This window comes from Oncorhynchus gorbuscha, linkage group LG03 (assembly GCF_021184085.1).
Source record: "Oncorhynchus gorbuscha isolate QuinsamMale2020 ecotype Even-year linkage group LG03, OgorEven_v1.0, whole genome shotgun sequence".
Lineage (NCBI taxonomy): Eukaryota > Metazoa > Chordata > Actinopteri > Salmoniformes > Salmonidae > Oncorhynchus > Oncorhynchus gorbuscha.
The window spans coordinates 30,103,328-30,125,032 of record NC_060175.1 but is presented as its reverse complement, the minus strand read 5'-3'; the positions used below and the strand labels follow the sequence as shown (position 1 = coordinate 30,125,032).

Sequence of the window (21,705 nt, the reverse complement as noted above, 5' to 3'; positions counted from 1 at the left end):
GTAGCAGAATAGAAGGAAGTGGGGGTTTATTCGATTGCCTATGAATTCTTAGAAGGCAGCCCGCCCTTCGGCCCCTTTATCGCTGCCTCCCCTTCGCACAAATCATGGGTATCTGGGCCTGTTCCCGAGAAAGCAGTATATCCTTCGCGTCATGCTCATCAGACTCGTGAAAGGAAAAAAATGATTCTGCCAGTCCGTGGTGAGTAATCGCAGTCCTGAGGTCTAGAAATTATTTCCGGTTATAAGAGTCGGAAGCGGCAACATTATGTACAAAATACGTTTTCAAAAAAGTTACAAACAACGCAAATAAACAAAAACAAAAAAACACAATCGGGTGGGGACACGTAAAACATCTGCCTTCCTCTCCAGTGCCAATTTAGTTCTATATGTGCACAGGGTCAAATGATCAAACCACAGACTTCTATTTGTCAAAAGTACACCAATGTTCAAAAATTTGGGGTCACTCAGAAATGTCCTTGTTTTTGAAAGAAAAGCAAATTTTCTGTCTATTAAAATAACATAAAATTGATCAAAAATACAGTGTAGATATTGTTAATGTTGTAAATGACAATTGTTGCTGGAAACGGCTGATTTTTGTATGGAATATCTACGTAGGCGTGCAGAGGCCCATTATCAGCAACCATCACTCCTGTGTTCCAATGGCACATTGTGTTAGCTAATCCAAGTTTATCATTTTAAAACGGCTAATTGATCATTAAAAACCCTTTTGGAATTATGTTAGCATAGCTAGTAGTACCCGCAAAACACCAGTCTCAACGTCAACAGTGAAGAGGTGACTCCAGGATGCTGGCCTAGGCAGAGTACCTCTGTCCAGTGTCTGTTCTTTTGCCCATCTTAATCTTTTATTTTTATTGGCTGGTCTGAGATATGGCTTTTTCTTTGCAACTCTGCCTAGAAGGCCAGCATCCCGGAGTCGGTTTTCTAATGTTCAATTAGCCTTTTAAAATGATAAACTTGGATTAGCTAACACAACATGCCATTGGAACACAGGTGTGATGGTTGCTGATAATGGGCCTCTGTACGCCTATGTAGATATTCCATTAATTTAAAAAAAATCTGCTGTTTCCAGCTACAATAGTCATTTACAAAAGTAACAATGTCTACACTGTATTTCTGATCAATTTGCTGTCATTAATGGACTTTTTAAAATATATTTTTTTAATGAGGACATTTCTGAGAGACCCAAAACTTTTGAATGGTAGTGTATGTCTGGAGGTAAGACACAGGGAATTACCTGGTAAAACAGATAATTACATAGTGAGAAATAAATCACAATGACTGGAGCACACGACTTTCTTAGCATTTACCCCACTTGGATATCATCTCAAAGGGGACAAAATAGTATAGTATAGGCTAGTATGCTTTGTAGTAGGCTGTAATAGAGTGTACATATAGTATAGGATAGTAGTCATGAATTTAGTATAACAACATAATATTGCCACGGGATGTACTGTAATTTTTTAAATGGACCAAGATGGTTAGTTTTGGTTAGTTTTCAAAATAAGATAAGGACCACGCGGACATTGGCTGCCCCAATGAGAGCGCGGGTACTCGGAGGCGAGAGCAATATAAAGCCATGACATCACATTTCCTGACTACGGCTTCCAAATGCGAAAAGATCTCGGACTGACTTTTTTCAAGCTTGCTCGGTCCGAGGAAAATAATGAATGCAGCTTATTTTATAAGCAATACGGATTCTCTCTTGACTTAAATATGCATTTTAAGACGTGCCCTATTTAACGTTGGTTCTACATTACTGTTCGTGTCTCTCCCTATGCACCATTTTTCTAGGTAAGTGAATGTTATTTTCACCACCGTGTACCGATGTGCTGTCTAGAAAAATACTTGCGAGTACGGTCGTGGGACAAACCTTAGACTGGGTATTTAATGTAATGAACGTTGCAAACAATGGTGTGCAAACAGGTTTGTAGTAGGCTACCGATACTCCCATGTACTTGGCGGTGCCTGTCGTACGCGGTGGCTATATGTAAACACAATGAACCGTTAACTGTTAATGTGACGTTCATGTCGCTGCATTAATTTAAACTTGAGCATGAAACCGGTTCGTCAGCGAACACGAATTATCGCGCCCAGACGGTCATCACGATATTATACCAAATTAAAATCTTGCTATGTATTGGACATCACCTAATATTTGTTTCAATAACAAAAGACCTATTAAATACCTAAACATGTAGCATTTGCTATAGCCTAAGTGCATGTAAGTGCCAGTATTGATAGGATACTGGCTGTCATTAGTAATACGTCGTTTGCTGTTTTTTTTCTTATTTTTGGAACATGATACAAACGTGATCATTTTCTGAGGCTATATAACATGAAGGACTACATGGGTGGCTGTTAGTCTAGTTGTTAGAGCGTTGGGCCAGTAACCGAAAAGTTGCTAGAAATCGAATCCGGAGCTGACAAGGTAAACATCTGTCGTTCTGCCCCTGAACAAGGCAGTTGAACCACTGTTCCTAGGCCGTCATTGTAAATTAGAATTTGTTCTTAACTGACTTGCCTAGTTCAATAAATAAATAATATATAGAGCACAACATCTGCTCAAACTACCAACCTTGATTCTCTCTACAGTTAGTACTCTAAGGCATGCCACATTTTACAAGTGTATCTGCCTTTACTTACACAGCTACATTTTTACACTGAACAAAAATATCAATGCAACATGTGAAGTGTTGGTCCCGTGTTTCATCAGCTGAAATAAAAGATTCCAGAAATGTTCCATACGCTCAAAGTTTATTTCTCTCAAATGTTTGTTTACATCCCTGTTAGTGAGCATTTCTCCTTTGCCAAGATAATCCATGCACCTGACAGGTGTAGAATATCAAGAAGCTGATTAAAAGACATGATCATTACACAGGTGCACCTTGTGCGGGGGACAAAAAGTACAAATGTTTGGTTTTGTCACACAATTACATTTACATTTAAGTCATTTAGCAGACGCTCTTATCCAGAGCGACTTACAAATTGGTGCATTCACCTTATGACATCGAGTGGAACAGTCACTTTACAATAGTGCATCTAAATCTTAAAGGGGGGGGTGAGAGGGATTACTTATCCTATCCTAGGTATTTCACAGATGACAAGTTAAGGAGCGTGCACTTGACATGCTGAATGCAGGAATGTCCACCGGAGCTGTTGTCAGAGAATTTTGTATTAATTTCTCTACCATAAGCCGCCTCCCACCGTCATTTTAGAGAATTTAGCAGTACGTCCAACCTGCCTCTCAATCGCAGATCAGGTGTAACCATGCCTGCTCAGGACCTCTACATCTGGCTTCTTAACCTGCGGGATCATCTGAGACCAGCCACCCGGACAGCTGATGACACTGTGGGTTTGGACAACCTGAAGAATTTCTGCACAAACGTCAGAAACCGTCTCAGGGAAGCTCATCTGCGTGCTTCTTGTCTTCACCAGGGTCTAGACATGACTGCAATTTGGCGTCATAACCGACTTCATTGGGCAAATGCTCACCTATGGTAGAGGTCGACCGATTTTATGATTTTTCAACGCCTATAACGATTATTGGAGGACCAAAAAAAGCAGAAATTGATTAATCGGCAGATTTGTATATATATTTGTAGTAATGACAATTACAACAATACTGAACACTTATTTTAACTTAATATAATATATAAATAAAATCTATTTAGTCTCAAATAAATAATGAAATATGTTGGATTTGGTTTAAAAAATGTAAAAACAGTGTTGGAGAAGAAAGTAAAAATGCAGCATGTGCCATGTAAAAAAAAAAAAAAAAAAATGCTAACTTAAGCTCCTTGCTCAGAACATGAGAACATATGAAAGCTGGTGGTAGTTATTATAGGACTATTTCTCTCTATACCATTTGTATTTCATATACCTTTGACTATTGGATGTTCTAATAGGTACTTTGGTATTGCCAGCCTAATCTTGGGAGTTGATAGGCTTGAAGTCATTAACAGTGTAATGCTTGAAGCACAGCGAGGAGTTGCTGGCAAATGCAGGAAAGTGCTGTTTGAATGAATGCTTTCGAGCCTGCTGCTGCCTACCACCGCTCAGCCAGATTGCTCTATCAAATCATAGGCTTAATTATAATAACACACAGAAATACGAGCCTTAGGTCATTAATATGGTCAAATCTGAAAACTATCATTTCGAAAACAAAACGTTTATTCTTTCAGTGAAATACGGAACTTCAATGTTTTGTCATTATGTACAATTCTGGCAAATTAATTATGTTCTTTGTTAGGAAGAAATGGTCTTCACACAGTTTGCAACGAGCCAGGAGGCCCAAACTGCTGCATATTCCCTGACTCTGCTTGCACAGACCGCAAGAGAAGTGACACAATTACCGTAATTAAAATAAATTAATGTTAACAGGCAATATTAACTAAATATGCAGGTTTAAAAATATATACTTGTGTATTGATTTTAAGAAAGGCATTGATGTTTATGGTTAGGTACATATTGGTGCAAAGCCAGTGCTTTTTTTTTCGCAAATGTGCTTGCTAAATCACCCGTTTGGCGAAGTAGGCTGACTCAATGATAAATTAACAGACACCGCATCGATTATATGCAACGCAGGACAAGCTAGAAAAACTAGTAATATCCTCAACCATGTGTAGTTAACTAGTGATTATGTTAAGATAAGTTTAATGCTAGCTAGCACCTTACCATGGCACCTTGCTGCACTTGCATTACAGGCCTGCCACGCAGTCTCCTCGTAGAGTGCAATGTAATCGGCCATAATTGGTGTCCAAAAATGCAGATTAACGATTTTTATGAACTTGAAATCGGCCCTAAATAATCGGCTATGCCGTTTTTTAAATATATATTTTAAAACATTTAAAAAATTTGTATTTTGTATTTAAAAAAAAAAAATCTGTCGACCTCTATTCTATGGCCACTGGCAGGCTGGAGAAGTGTGCTCTTGACGGATGAAGGCCGGTTTCAACTGCACCAGGCAGACGGCGTAGTGTGGGCGAGCGGTTTTCTGATGTCAACATTGTGAACAGAGTGCCCATGGTGGGGGTATGGGCAGGCATAAGCTATGATCAATGAACACAATTGCATTTTATCAATGGTAATTTGAATGCACAGATGCTGTGATGAGATCTTGAAGCCCATTATTGTGCCATTCATCTGCCACCGTTCCCTCATGTTTCAGGATAAAGCACGGCCCCATATCGCAAGGATCTGTACACAATTCCTGAAAGCTGAAAATGGCCCAGTTCTTCCAAGTCCTGCATACTCACCGGAAATGTTACCCATTGAGCATGATTAGGAACCTCTTGATCGACAGGTACGAAAGCATGTTCCAGTTCTCGCCAATATCCAGCAACTTTGCGCAGACATTGAGTGGGACAACATTCCACAGGTGTGATGTGTTACGCTGTATGAAGCAAATGGTGGTCACACCAGATACTGGCTGGCTTTCTGATCCACGCCCCTAACTTAAAAAATATCTGTATTCCCAGTCATGTGAAATCCATAGATTAGGGCCTAGTTAATTTATTTAAATTGACTGACTTATCTGAAATGCAATTCAGTAAAATCTTTGGAATTGTTGCATTTATATTTTTGTTCAGTATAGAAAAAGGTTCTATCTAGAACCAAAAAAGGGTTCTTTGGTTGTCCCCATAGGAGAACCCTTTGAATAGCCCCTCTTGGTTCCAGGTAGATCCTTTTGGGTTACACCTGACAGGTGTGGCATATCAAGAAGCTGATTAAAACCTGTTGTGACTAGGGGGGCAGTATTTTCAGGACAAGATGCTAGAATATGCATATAATTGACAGCTTAGGATATAAAACACTCTAAAGTTTCCAAAACTGTAAAAATATTGTCTGAGTATAACAGAACTGATATTGCAGGCGAAAGCCTGAGAAAAATCCAATCCGGAAGTGACTCATGTTTTGAAAGCTCTGCGTTCCGATGCGTCCCTATTGAGCAGTGAATGAGCTATCAACCAGATTACTTTTTCTGCGTATTCCCCAAGGTGTCTACAGCATTGTGACATAGTTTTGCGCCTTTATGTTGAAGAATACCCGTAAGTGGCTACATTGTGTAAGTGGTCACCTGATGGCTCTGAGTGATTCTCGCGTAAAATAGAGGTAGCCATTTTTCCTTTCGCTCCTACTGAAAAACCAATTGTCCCGGTGGATATATTATCGAATAGATATTTGAAAGACCTTGAGGATTGATTATAAACAACGTTTGCCATGTTTCTGTCGATATTATGGAGCTAATTTCGGCGTTGTCGTGACCGCAATTTCCGGTCAATTTCTCAGCCAAGCGTGAAGAACAAACGGAGCTATTTCGCCTACAAAAATAATATTTTTGGAAAAAAGGAACATTTGCTATCTAACTGGGAGTCTCGTGAGTGAAAACATCCGAAGCTCATCAAAGGTAAACTATTTAAATTGATTGCTTTTCTGATTTGTGACCAAGTTACCTGCTGCTAGCTGAACATAATGCTATGCTAGGCTATCTATAAACTTACACAAATGCTTGTCTTGCTTTGGCTGTAAAGCATATTTTGAAAATCTGAGATGACTGGGTGATTAACAAAAGGCTAAGCTGTGTTTCAATATATTTCACTTGTGATTTTCATGAATAGGAATATTTTCTAGTAATATTTATGTCCGTTGCGTTATGCTAATTAGTGTCAGCCGACGATTACGCTCCCGGATCCGGGATGGGTGGTATCAAGAGGTTTTAAACATGATCATTACACAGGTGCACCTTGTGCTGGGGACAATAAAAGGCCACTCTAAAATATGCAGTTTTGTCACACAACACAATTCTATGTCTCATTTCTACAGAGAAACCAAAAGAGTTCATTGTGACAGCTGCAGAAGCCTTTTTTCTAAGAGGGTCATTTCCATGTAAAAGGACACATGATCACCAACATTTTGAAGATCATACATATGTATAATCTTAATTTGAACTAGTTTGCTACATCAGGAAAATATTTCTGCAGCAACAGGAAATGGCAATTATGTACACTAAGCATATCAGAATCAATTGATATTTGCTAAAAATGCCAACATCGGCCCGATGTCTAGTTTTACACCAATGTGCAAAACCGATGTCAAAGCTGACGTGCATACCTATAACGTAGGTAGATGACGTAATTTCACAAAAAAAACATTGTGCTACATGTGCAACACAGCATTCTTAACCTAGCCCACAATGTCTGCTGTGTGGATCGAGCAGTCAACAAGTCGAGCAGTCATTTGAAAGGGTAAGAACATTTCAGTGAGACAACTGAAAGGCGAAATCCATTAACGCCAAGATAATGGAATTCATTGCCCTTGACAATCACCTGTTCTTTGTCGTGGACGATGACTTTCGCCGACTGGTCAAGCACCTCGAGCCCCGGTACACTACCAAGTAGGTGCTATTTTTCAGGTGTATTGTTCAAATGCACCTCCATGAGCTACTAGCTATGGGCGTCACTGCTATTAGCTTCACAACTGACATTTTGACCAGTGACATCAGCCCTATGAGCATGCTGAGTCTGACAGCACAGTGGGTCAATGAGGATTTCGTGCTGAGGAAAACCGTATTGCATGCTCAAGAATGTGCTGGTTTTCATACCGCTGCTACCATTTCTATGGCATTTCAGAACATGTTTGAAACATGAACACGCTCCACAAGAACAGACTAGAGAAATAAGCTCATCAACTGCGCCTGCACGCGGACATGATACCCTCTGTCATGGCATTGAAACAGCTGCTCAACAAAACTGGCGACACCGACCGTTGGGTTTACTATTCCAAGTTCTCTACTAGAAACTGTGATCAAGGAATTCGGTAGCATTCTCTCTGAGCCTCTACTGTGTCGCCACCATGCTCGACGCTAGGTACAACCACTACTTTCGATACACACAGGGTTTACGTGAAATGTTAGACACAACTGGATAAGATGGAAACGGACACAGCGACAGTGCGCACTGAGGAAGAGCGGCCACGGACCGCTAGAGCTGAAACTTCACTGCTTGACATGTATGATGAAATCCTGGTTGAGAATGAAATGACTAAACAATAAAACAGCGCAGCAAGTAAGTGGAAAAATAGGGTTTGATTATATCTTACTGGTAATGGGGACATGCGTAAATGAAAAAGTTTGACAACTATTTAACTTTACTAGAATGCTTAAAATTCCTAATTTGAAATTTTGTTTTTTGGTATCGATAGCTTTTATTTTTAGGCGCAAATGCGAAGTAATTTCAGTGCATCCCTAATGTATACTGAACAAAACTCTAACACAACGCCACAGTTGTCTCAAGTTTTGAAGGAGCGTGCAATTGGCATGCGGACTGCAGGAATGTCCACAACAGCTGTTGCCAGAGAATTTAATGTTGAATTTCTCTCCCATAAGCCGCCTCCAACGTCGTTTAAGACAATTTGGCAGTACTTCCTTTTTTTTGCCGACAACTTCTTTTTTCAATGAGTCTTACACGAAGAATATACTGTTGGACCCGGGTCAGGTCCAAATCCCTGTCATTCGCACGAAGAAAAGACAGTGATACAGGGGGAGCAGAGCTGGGTGCCTGGTGAGAATTCGTTGTTGAGTGGGTAACCCGCCTCTACCATTCGTTCTATTTGCCAACGTGCAATCACTGGAGAATGAACTGGATGAGCTCCGTTTAAGACTATCCTACTAACGGGACATTAAAACCGTAATATGGTAAACTAAAGCATAAAAAAATCAGTGACTCACTCAATACGGAAGTGGTGAGATTACGTGGATGCTACACTACTGGACTGTTTTGCTAGTACAGACTGGAATATGTTCCGGGATTCATCCAATTGTATTGAGAAGTAAACCAAATCAAATGGATTTATATAGCCCTTCGTACATCAGCTGATATCTCAAAGTGCTGTACAGAAACCCAGCCTAAAACCCCAAACCGCAAGCAATGCAGGTGTAGAAGCACGGTGGCTAGGAAAAACTCCCTAGAAAGGCCGAAACCTAGAGAGGAACCAGGAACCAGGCTATTTGGGGTGGCCAGTCCTCTTCTGGCTGTGCCGGGTGGAGATTATAACAGAACATGGCCAAGATGTTCATAAATGACCAGCATGGTCAAATAATAATAATCACAGGCAGAACAGTTGAAACTGGAACAGCAGCACGGCCAGGTGGACTGTGGACCGCAAGGAGTCATCATGTCAGGTAGTCCTGAGGCATGGTCCTAGGGCTCAGGTCCTCAGAGAGAGCGAGAATTAGACAGAGCATACTTAAATTCACACAGGACACCGGATAGGACCGGAGAAGTACTCCAGATACAACAAACTGACCCTAGCCCCAAAACACAAACTACTGCAGCATAAATACTGGAGGCTGAGACCGGAGGGGTCAGGAGACACTGTGGCCCCATCCGATGACGTCAAACCACCTCAGTCACTGGCGTCGTCAATGAGTACATCGACAACCTCGTCCCCAGAGGGACCGTACATACATATCCCAACCAGAATCCATGGATTACAGGCAACATCTGCACCGAGCTAAAGGCTAGTGCTGCCGCTTTCAAGGAATAGGACTCTAATCTGGATGCTCATAAGAAATCCTGCTATATGCCCTCTGACAAACCATCAAACAGGCAAAGCGTCAACACAAGACTACACCGGTTCTGATGCTCATCGGATGTGGCAGGGCTTGCAAACTATTAGACTACAAAGGGAGACCCAGCCATGTGCTGCCCAGAGACGCAAGCCTACCAGACGGGCTAAATGCCTTTTATGCTTGTTTCGAGCAACACTGAAGCATGCATGAGAGCACCAGCTGGTCCAGACTACTGTAATCACGCCGACGTGAGCAAGACCTTTTTAAACGGGTCAACATTCACAAGGCCGTGGGGCCAGACTAATAATTACCAGGACGTGTACTCAAAGCATGCTTGGACCAACTGGCAAGTGTCTTCACTGACATTTTTAAAATCTCCCTGACAGTCTAATACTTACATGTTTCAAGCAGACACCCATAGTCCCTGTGCCCAAGAACACAAAGATAACCTTCCTAAATGACTACCGTCCCGTAGCACTCATGAAGTGCTTTGAAACGCTGGTCATGGTTCACATCAACACCAATACCCGGAAACTCTAGACCCACTCCAATTCGCATTCCCGCCCCAACAGAATGCTGGTAATTGACTACAGCTCAGCGTTCAACACCATTGTGCCCACTAAGCTCATCTCTACGCTAAGGGCCCTGGGACTAAACACCTCCCTCTGCAACTGGATCCTGGACTTCCTGACAGGCCACCCTCCAGGTGTAAAGGGTAGGCAACACATCTGCCACACTGATCCTCAACACGTCAGTCACCTCCTGTACTCCCTGTTCATTCATGATTGCATGGCCAAGCACGACTCCAACACATTAAGTTTGCTGACGACACAATGGTGGTAGATCTGATCACTAACAATGATGAGACAGCCTATAGGGAGGAGGTCCGAGACCTGGCAGTGTGGTGCCAGGACCGCAATCTGTCCCTCAACGTGAGCAAGACAGAGGAGCTGATCATGGACTACAGGAAAAGGAGGGACGAATTACCCCCCCCTCCCATTCTCATCGACAGGGCTGTAGTGGAGTGGGTTGAGAGCTTCAAGTTCCTTGGTGTCCACGTCACCAACAAACTATCATGGTACAAACACACCAAGGCAGTCGTGAAGAGGGTACGACAATGCCTATTCCCCCTCAGGAGACTGAAAAGATTTGGCATGGGTCCCCAGATCCTCAGAAAGAGGATCGTGCGTGCGGCCCAGTACATCACTGGGGCCAAGCTTCCTGCCACCCAGGACCTCTATTCTAGGTGGTGTCGGAGGAAAGCCTAAAAAATTGTCAGACTCCAGTCACCCAAGTCCTAGACTGTTCTCTCTGCTACCGCATTGCAAGCGGTACTGGCGTACCAAGTCCAAAGGCTCCTTAACAGTTTCTACCCCCAAGCCATAAGACTGCTGAACAATTAACAAATGGCCACCCGGACTATTTGTATTGACTATTGTGAGCGTACCAAGTAATTAGGCATCACTCTAAAGCGGGAAGGTGGAATAAACGAGTCAGGAGTAGGTTTTTCTGATTGAACACGGTTCTCTATTGAGGGTATTTTGTCAACAAAAACATTAACATAAATCAATAAAATCTTCCAAGGAAAAAACACATCTTCTCCAGATGAAACAAGAACACAATAGGATAATCTTTAAACTACAACAAACATAAATCACGGGTTTGTCTTCGTGGTTCTTTCAGCACAGCTTCTCTCTCTCGGTGGCCATCTTCCAGAGACAGTTTCCCCATCTCTGCTGGTTCCATTCTCTCTCTTATAGGGGAAGGAGAGTATCTCATTAGTACCGTCAGCTGTGCTTAATTGACTCTGGTTACCTTGTCTCCCATGCTTTGTTGGGCTACTATCCATGAGCCCAGTCTGCCCTCTAGTGGTCCTTCCACACTATGCATAGTCACTTTACCCCTACCTACATGTATCAATTACCTCGTGTAACCTGTACCCCTGCACATTAGCTCGGTACTGGTACCCCCTGTATATACAGTGCATTTGGGAAGTATTCATACCCCTTCACTTTTTTGCTACAGCTTTATTCTAAAATTGATTTTTTTTAAACTCAATATATGGGATATTCTGTGTAATGAGAAAGTGAAAACAGAATTTGTAGAATGTTTTGCAAATGTATTAAAATAAAAAAACTGTCACATTTTACTTAAGTATTCAGACCTTTTGCTATGAGACTCAATGGAGTTCAGGTGCATCCTGTTTCCATTGTTTCTCCAACTTGATTTGAGTACACCAAGACACACACCTGTCTATATAAGGTCCCACAGTTGGCAGTGCATGTCACAGCAACAAAAACAACAGGCCTTGAGGTCGGCGGAATTGTCCGTAGAGCTCTGAGACAGGATTGTGTAGAAGCACAGATCTGGAGAAGGATACCAAACAACTTCTGCATCATAGGTCCCCAAGAACACAGTGGCCTATCATTTTTAAATGGAAGATCCGTCCTTTGCTGCTATAACAGGCCTCCACTCTTCTGGGAAGGTTTTCCACTAGATGTTGGAACATTGCTGTGGGGACTTACTTCCATTTAGCAACAAGCATTCGTGAGGTCAAGCACTGATGTTGGGTGATTAGGCCTGGCTTGCAGTCTGTGTTCCAGTTCTTCCCGAAGGTGTTCGACAGGGTTGAGGTCAGGGCTGTGTAGACAAGTCAAGTTCTTCCACACCAATCTCTACAAACCATTTTTGTATGGACCTCGCTTTGTGCACAGGGGCATTGTCATGTTGTAACAGGAAAGAGCCTTCCCCAAACTGTTGCCACAAATTTGGAAGCACATAATTGATTAGAATGTAATTGTATGCTGTAGCGTTAAGATTTCCCTACACTGGAACTAAAGTGCCTGAACCATGAAACAGCCTCAGACCATTATTCCTCCTCCACCAAACTTTACAGTTGGCACTATGCATTGGGGCAGGTAGCGTTTTCCTGGCATCTGCCAAAGCCAGATTCGTCTGTCGGACTGCCACAGATGGTGAAGCGTGATTCATCACTCCAGAGAACGCGTTTCCCCTAGTCCAGTCTAATTGCAGCGAGCTTTACACCACTCCAGCCAACACTTTCATAATTCTCCTAACGAACAGTTCTTGTGCTGACATTGCTTCTAGAGGCAGTTTGGAACTCTGTAGTGAGTTGCAACCGAGGGCAGATTAATTTTACCCCCTACACACTTCAGTGGTCCTGTTCTGAGCTTGTGTGGTGTACCACTTCGCAGCTGAGCCGTTGTTGCTCCAACGTTTCTACTTCACAATAACACTTGCAGTTGACCGGTGCAGCTCTGGAAACTCTTGCTCTACTCGCTGTTGGGACATCGGTCTGAGGTGCATAGATTTGGGTAGGGTAGTGCCATTTGCTACCCGGAGCTATATCCTTTCTTTTTCCCCTGTTAGGCTTTGCAATGTGTTTCACTTTGGAATACGTTGGGCATTGTTATTTTTGTGTGGTGTCCGTGGACTGAGCAGTTGTCTCGGTGGCACATCTGTGGCTTGGGGGTGTGACGACCCTCCCACTCTGTCTGCCGTATTCTCTATTGTTTCCTTATTAGGATGCTGGTGGGTGGAGTTGGGAAGGTCGTCAGCTACATGGGAAACACCTGGGCCCAGTGTCTCCCAGGATAAATACACCACTTCCTCATTAATGGAGGAGACTCTCTCCATGCAGACACCTTTATAGATTTGATTGTGTTTCTTGGTGTTTTTTTGGTTGTTTGCTTTAGCATCTTTCAACACCCTGCATTATCACATTCATGCATGCAAAACACTCACTTACACTACTGATTACACACACTATTGTATATCATACTTATTTAATAAATATATATTTTGTTACTCCTTATCTCCACGTTGTCTCCCTTTTGTTACAGGCTTTGAGCCGGTTCGTGACAAGTGGGGGCTCATCCGGGATATTTGAACTATTGGTTTGGGAGAACGTGGAGGTACGTGTTTGGTTTGCATATTTTGTTTGAGTTTGATAGGCCCAGTGTTGTTTGGTTTGTGTGCTGTGTTGGAGAGAGTATAATGGTTAGTTTCCAGCCCCTGCCTAGCCTGAACTCTTGTTCTACTTTCTGTTGGGACGTCAGTCTGAGGTGAGTAATCGGCTGTGTACCTCGGTGGGAGATATGGGTAGGGTAGTGGAACTTACTACCCGGAGCTATAGCCCTTTTCCCCTGATAGGCTTAGCAACGTGTTTCATTTTTTGGAATATGTTGGGCATGGTTAATGTTTTTTGTGTGGTGTCTGTGGACTGAGCAGTTGTCTCGGGGGCACATCTGTGGCTTGGTGGAATTTGCCAGCATGCTGGAGAGTTTTTCCTTGCCAGCGGGCTAAAGTGTGTAAATTCCCACTGCAAATCTGCACGAAGACTAGGGTTGAGTTTATTGTAGGTTTTGGGGAAGCTCCGTATCTCATCTCTCTTCTGTGGTGCTCAGGGTGATTGTCAATTCTCGGGTTGTGGTCTGGTGTGCTCAGCAGAGGGGAAGTGAGAATTTTTTTGTGTGATTATGGCGTCTTATTTAGATGAGTTCATTCTCTTTCCATCGGAGGAATTGTTAGATTTAGGTACTAATAAAGAACAGCTGTTGAAGTTGCTGAACACTACAAGGATGAGATTAGTGATAAACGTCTAAAGAATTCTATTAGGTTGATATTGAAGGCCAATCTGATGGAGTGGTATTCTTGAAGTTACCACTGGGCCAGCCTCTGCTGAGGATTTGTCGTCTCCCCATAACGTTACAATGGCCATTCCATCGGTTAGTCCTAGTAGCCTTTTTGAACAGCAGAAAGAACTGCTTCTGTTACAGCTGGAGCATGATCGTGTAAAGTATGAAAAGGAATTGGCATTTAAACAAAGATATGGAGCGTGCTAAAATCAAGTTGCAACAAGAACGTATAGAGTTGGTTAGGGAAGGAAATATCTCAGGGGAGAGTTTGTTTTGGGAAGGTGACCCAGATTTACCTAGGGGTAGTTACGCTTTTGGTTGTGCCCCAGAGACCTTTGATATTGTTGAACTTACGGTTATTGCCTCAGTTTAATGAAAGGGACCCGAGACATTCTTTTCGTTGTTTGAGCGGGTTGCTGACGTTAGGAGTTGGCCTGATTCTGACCGCACTTTAATGTTGCAGTGTGTGCTGACTGGTAAAGCGCAGGAAGCATATTCAGCTCTTAGTGTACACGGCAGTGCCAATTATGATAAAGTTAAAACCGCTGTTACAGATTTATGAATTGGTCCCGGAGGCTTACCGCCAACGATTTAGAACTTTAAAAAGGGATGATAAGCAGACTCTTGAGTTTGCTCGACAATTATTTACAGTTTAATCGCTGGTGTTTCGCCTCTGCAGTTGTGACTTTCCAAGGGCTGTGTGATCTGATTATGTTAGAGCAATTTAAGGACACAATTCCTGATCGTATTGCCACGTATATTAACAAACAGAAAGTAAAGAATGCCGCTGAAGCTGCGGTTTTGGCGAACGAGTGTGTTTACTCACAAAAGTGTCTTTGCAGAGCCCTGTATTCGGAAAGAGGTGGGGGCTTTCGGATAGATTTGGCCTTCGCTCACCGAGATACTTTGGTTCACAGGCAGAGTTCTATTCAACTAGGGTTGAGCCTGACTCCCATGGTAAAGCTGACTTTGGACAGGAATGTCACTACTGTCAAGGTTCAGGTCATTGGAAAAAACGAATGTCCACTTCTCGGGTCAAAGGGTGCTTGCGGTAAATCTAAGCCTACCGCGTTAGCTGCACCTGTTCCACATCGGTTCACTCATGACTCATTTCCTCAGGCACAGGAGAATGTGAAAGTCCATATTGATCCAGACTATTTACCTTTCATTACGGAAGGTTTTGTGTCTGTTAGGAAGTAAAGACCTAGTGCCAGTGGAGATCCTGAGAGACACAGGTGCCTCTGAATCATTTGTGTTGGCGTCTGTTACCCTTTTCTGCTGAGACTGATTTGGGGAATAGTGTTCTATTAGAGGGGAATAGGTTTGAACACTCTGTCAGTTCCATTGCATAAACTGATGTTGGATTGTGGGCTGGTGAAGTTGTTGTGGGGGTGCGTCCTTCGTTGCCTATTGAGGGTATCGACGTTATCCTTGGGAATAACTTGGCTGGTGAGCGTGTATGGCCTGTCGTGTTTCCATCTCTAGTGGTTTCCACTAAGCCGTCATTTGTTGGGATTCCTGATGAGTGTACAGATTTTCCCAGAGGTATTCTCTGCTTGTGCAGTGACACGTTCTATGGGCCGTGGCAAACTGGTCACTGCGCGACTAATGATAATAATACAAAGTGTCACAGTTTTCCCTGTTATCACGTTATCTATAACCCGCTCAGATCTAATCAATGCGCAACGGGATGAACCCATGTTGGAAGAGTTGCGTGACCAAATTGTGCCTGTAGAACATTTGGGAGATGTCGCCCATGGCTATTTTCTCCAAGAGGATGTCCTAATGAGAAAGTGGGTGTCTCATGATAGTGGTTTTCTGGGGGAGGCAATTAGTCAGGTTGTTGTACCAGTTAAGCTTCGTGAGTTGGTGTTGGAAACTTCTCACAGCGACATTGCTGGACATATGGGGGTGAGGAAAACCTACAATCTCATATTAAGACATTTCTTTTGGCCTAGATTAAAGAGGGAGGTTTCTGATTTTATCAACATTTCACACCTGTCAATTAACTGGTAAGCCTAATCAAGCTATTAAACCAGTACTATTGTTTCCTATTCCTGTACTCAGCCAACCTTTTGAGTAACTGATTATTGACTGTGTGGGTCCTCTGCCTCGTTCTAAAAAGGGTAGCAGTTACCTGTTCACTGTGATGTTTCAGACCACTAGGTTTCCTGCTGCCTATCCTCTCCGATCTATCACGACTAAATCTGTGTTAAAAGCTTTGACTCCGTTTCTCTCATTGTTTGGAATCCCTAAGATCATTCAGAGTGATCAATGATCTAATTTCACCTCTAATCTGTTTAGTCAGGTTCTTCAACAGCTCCATATTAAACACAATTTGTCTAGCGCCTATCACGCGCAAAGTCAAGGAGCACTGGAACGTTTCCATCAAACACTTAAGTCTTTGTTGAGAGCTTATTGTACTGAGATGGATAAGGATTGGGAGGAGGGGTTGCCTTGGTTACTGTTAGCAGCTAGGGAGGTTTCACAGGAGAGCATGGGTTTCAGTCCAAATGACCTTGTGTTTGGGCATAGGGTGCGTGGACGTTTATCTGTTTTCCAGGATGACTGGAATTCTCCCGAGCCTCCTCAGTCCCTGTTATCGTATGTGTGTGTGATTTCCGGTGACTGCTGTAAGCTGCTAGTGAAATGGCTAAAGAGAAGTTATCTTCACAGGAGGGGATGAAGGGCATATTTGATCGCCGAACTGAGCCTCGTCACTTTAGTCCGGGTGACCAGGTTCTTGCTCTGCTGCCAATTTTTGGTTCTCCTTTTCAAGCCAAGTTTCAAGGTCCATATACAGTGGTGCGCCAGTACACTGAGCAAAATGATCTAGTTGCCACTCCAGAACGGAGGGAAGCACACCAGTTGTGCCATGTAAATCTGTTAACCCTATTATGCACGTTCCTCTGAGACTGAACAGTGGGATTCTACAGAGGACGGCAAACCTGTTCTTTTGTCTGATACCGTTGTTTCCTTGGGTTCTTGTCGTGCTAGATCTGTGCATGAGGAGGAAGATGTTCCTGGTCCTGATGATTGTATATTGCAGGGTAGATTGAAAAATTCAGAAACACTGGATATTTTAGACAAGTCTTCTCACTCACCTAGCTGTTGATGGGCGGAAAGATGGTTGGTCTGATTCAGAGATTTCCAGGTTTTGTTTTCTGATACACCTACACATACAAACTTAATAGAACATGATATTGACATTGGAGATGCTAATCCCATTCGTCAGCGGTTCTATAGTGTTTCTTCAGAGAAACTATGTTGTCTGGATGCTGAGGTCAAGTACATGCTGGAGAGTAAGATAGCAGAGCCCTCTTTCTCCAGTTGGGCTTCTCCCTGTATCTTGGTCAGTAAACTGGATGGAACAAACCAATTTTGTACAGTCTACCGGAAGGTAAACTGTCACAAAGCCAGATTCATTTCCTCTTCCTCGGATGGACTGTTGATCAAGTCGTTGCAGGTAAGTTTGAGCAAATTTGACCTGTTAAAAGGCTATTTGCAGGTGCCACTGACGACTAAGGCACGTGAAACCTCTGCCTTTATTACACCGTTTGGTCTGTACTCGTATTTGGTTATGAGTTTCGGTCTGTGTAATGCACCTGCCACTTTTCAGCGAATTATGAACAGGTTTGTCGCCGGTCTGACCGGGTGCGCTGTTTATTTGGACGATGTAGTAATCTATGCAGATACTTTGGGAAGAACATCGGTCCCGTATTCAAGCCTTGTTCGAACGTCTGGCTGCGGGTCGCCTCACAATCAATCTGGCTAAATGTGAGTTTGCTCAGGCGACCGTTACATACCTTGGAAAAGTGGTTGGGCAGGGTGAAGTGTGTCCTGTTTGGGCTAAAGTGGTGGCTATTGATGCTTTTCCACCACCAACTACTAAAAAGGAACTGATGCGTTTCTTGGGCATGATTGGTTATTACCATAGTTTTTGTAATAACTTCTCTACTGTGGTCGCTCCCTTGACAGATATGCTGAAAGCTAAGGCTGTTTACGTTTGGTCTACTCGTTGTCAACTCGCTTTTGAAGATGTAAAAAGGTTGCTTACCTCAACTCCGGTGCTGGCCGCTCCTCGCGTGGATTTGTCATTTACCTTGCAGGTGGAAGCTAGTCATGTGGGGGGGGCAGGTGCAGTTTTGTTGCAAGCCGATGTGTCTGGGGTTGAGAGGCCTGTTAGTTTCTTTTCCAAAAAGTTTAACGATTATCAGTTGAACTATTCGGTCATTGAAAAGGAAGCGCTAGCACTCATTTGGGTGCTACAACACTTCGAAGTGTATGTCGGGTCGAGGGTATTACCTATTGTGGTCTACACCGACCATAACCCCCTCACTTTTTTTGAGGTCCATGATTTGTCCAAACCAGAGGATAATGCGATGGTGTTTATTTTTACAATCATTCCATCTCGATGTGCAGCACATCCGGGGGACTGAAAACGTAATTGCTGATGCGCTCTCACGTGCGCTCAGTTCCTAAATGTTTACGTGACTGACCATTGTTTTGTATTGTCATGTTGCTTCCTGTGCGACGGTTGCTGAGTTCTGGGGAGGAGGTTGGCTGGGGCAAATTGTAAGTGTGAACACGTAAACCCTCATCAATTTGTGGCGCAGAAGCTGTGTAAATTTGGAACTCAGAAGCTGGTATTTTGTTCCGGGGTCCTTGTTGGTCCCCGGTTTTATGAGGGGGATGTGACGACCCTCCCACTGTCTGCCGTATTCTCTCTTTGTTGTTTCCTTATTAGGATGCTGGTGGGTGGAGTTGGGAGGGTCGTCAGTTACATGGGAAACACCTGGGCCCAGTGTCTCCCAGGATAAATACACCACTTCCCCATTCATGGAGGAGACTCTCCATGCAGACATCTTTATAGATTTTGTTGTGTTTCTTGGTGGTTTTTGGGTTGTTTGCTTTAGCATCTTTCAACACCCTGCATTATCACATTCATGCATGCAAAACACTCACTTACACTACTGATTACACACACTTTGTATATCATAGTTACTTATTTAATAAATATATATTTTGTTACTCCTTATCTCCACGTTGTCTCCCTTTTGTTACGGGCTTTGAGCCGGTTTGTGACGGGTAATCTGCCAGCGTTTTTTCCCCCATGCCATCTGTTTTTTCCCCCATGCCAGCAGGCTACAGTGCGTATTTACCGACCGCAAATCCCCACAAAGACTAAGATTGAGTTATATGGCGCTTCCCCAAATCCTACAATATCTAATTTCTCTTGTTGTGGTCTGATGTGCTCAGCAAAGGGAAGAGCGAGATTTGTTTGTATTTACTTGTGACTATGGCGTTTAATGTTAATTCGCTTTCCATCAGAGGAACTGTTAGAATTATGTACTAAACAACAGCTGTTGAAGATCACTGATCACTACCAGGTTGAAATTAGTGACAAATGTCCCCCAAAACATTGGCCTTTAATATCAACCTTTCTGATGGAGAGTGGTATTATTGAAGTTACCTCTGGGGCAGCCTGTGCCGAGGACTTAAAAATATAAATAATAATAATTGGCATTTAAACAGGATTTGGAGTGTGCTAAAATCAAGAGCGGCTAGAGTTAGTTAGGGAAGGAAAGCTCTCATGGGGAAAGTTTGCTCTGGGAACGTGACCCAGATTTACCTAGGGGTCGCTTCTCTGTCGTGCCCCGCACTCATTTGATATTGTTGGAAACTTACGGTTGTTGCCAAAATTGAATGCGAAGGACCCTGAGATGTTCTTTTCGTTGGGAGCTTGTTGCTGACGCGCTCTCCCGTGCGCCCTGTTCCTGAATGTCTGTGACTGACCTTTTGGTATTGTTCTGTCGCTCCTGTCTGTTCCCTTCTAGTCTCGTTTTCTTCTTTCCTCTTAAAGGTTGCTTTCTGTGTGCAAAGGTTGCTGAGGTCTGGGGAGGACGAGGTTGGCTGGGGCAAGTGGAAGTGTGAACACGTACCCCTCATGGATTTGGGACGCCGGCTGGGCCATTTGGGACGCCGGCTGCGTCATTGAGGCAGTATTTTGTTTGTGTGATTGGTGTAGTGTTCCAGGGTCCTTGTTGGGTTTTATGGGGTGGAGTGTGACGACCCTCTCACTCTGTCTGCAGAATTCTCTCTTTGCTCTTGTTTTCCTAAATTAGGATGTCGGTGGACGGAGCTGGGAGGGTCATCAGTGAAATGGGACATACCTGTCCTGGGATAAATACACCTTTTTCCCATTCATTGAGGAGACTCTCTCCATGCAGACACTGTTTGATTTTGGTTGTGCCATTTTTGTGGCCGGTTTGTTTGCGTGATTTGGCATCTTTCAACACTACTTGTTATCACATCTATACATGCAACCACTCACACTACTGATTACTGACTACACACGCCATTGTTTATTTGTACATAGGTTACCTCTGTTAATAAATATATATTTGTTATTCCTTATCTCCACGTTGTCTCCCTTTTTTGTTATGGGCTTCGAGACGTTTTGTGACAATATCATTATGTAACTCTAATCTAGCATGATCTGTGAGGGCAATAGGCCCAGTCTTGCAATCAATCACATTATTAACCATGCAATTAGATATCAATGAATCTATTCTGGAGTGTGTCTTATGACACTGGGAGAAAAGGTATTCTCTATCATTCGGATGGACTAATCTCCTTATTTCTGTAAGGCCCATATCTTCTGTTAGCAAATGTATTGCAAGTCTATACTTTGGTGTGGAGTTACCTGTAAATGTACTTACATCAATCATCTTGTCAATCACTTGATTGAAGTCTCCAAGGATGATCTGCCACTCCATATTTCCTAGTATAACGTTGACCTCATGGAAAGAAATTGGGGTCCTCCTTGTTGGAGCATACATGTTGCATAATACTACCTTAATCCCATTTTATAAGAGTCTCAATGCAGATAAGCCTGCCAAACTCCGTGTTGCTTCAACTTTACAAAATTAAGAATTTTCACCATTTTTTTTTGGAATTAGAAGAGCTATGATAAAGTTCTGCAACACAGCCTCTCCTAAATTTCAGTGCCTCTATCTGTTAAATATGATTCGTGGTCCTTCTGTAGCTCAGTTGGTAGAGCATGGCGCTTGTAACGCCAGGGTAGTGGGTTCGATTCCCGGGACCACCCATACGTAGAATGTATGCACACATGACTGTAAGTCGCTTTGGATAAAAGCGTCTGCTAAATGGCATATTTTTATATATATATTAAACCCAATATTTGCCTTTTATTTTAAATGTCAATCTTTTTCCTCTTCACTTGGTTACCAACCATTTTATATTCCAATAGTGTTTACATGACCATTAGCCATATTTGCGCTGAGTAGTTATAGCCTGTGAAGTGGCCCATTTAACACGTGACAACTCTAATGAACGTCATAACACTTCACTATATATATATATACTCGAGCAGTACAATAAAACCATGTAAATAAACAGAAAACCAATCCCAAAATAAATCTCACCTGGGAACGT

The 21,705-nt window shown here is 42.9% G+C and overlaps 1 protein-coding gene across 9 annotated transcripts in view; it reads left to right on the top strand.

Moving 5' to 3' along the window:
- Nucleotides 1-1,607: 1,607 nt before the first annotated feature.
- The window catches only part of LOC124031188 (nck-associated protein 5-like), a 104,049-nt gene continuing 83,951 nt past the window's right edge, over nucleotides 1,608-21,705 (top strand). For 8 of the 9 annotated variants that reach the window (XM_046342135.1, XM_046342141.1, XM_046342138.1 and 5 more), the window contains exons 1-2: nucleotides 1,608-1,812; nucleotides 13,453-13,524. The gene's annotated coding sequence lies outside the window, so the exon portion shown is untranslated. The remainder of the gene's footprint in view (nucleotides 1,813-13,452; nucleotides 13,525-21,705) is intronic. The other variant, XM_046342134.1, reaches the window with a different exon arrangement.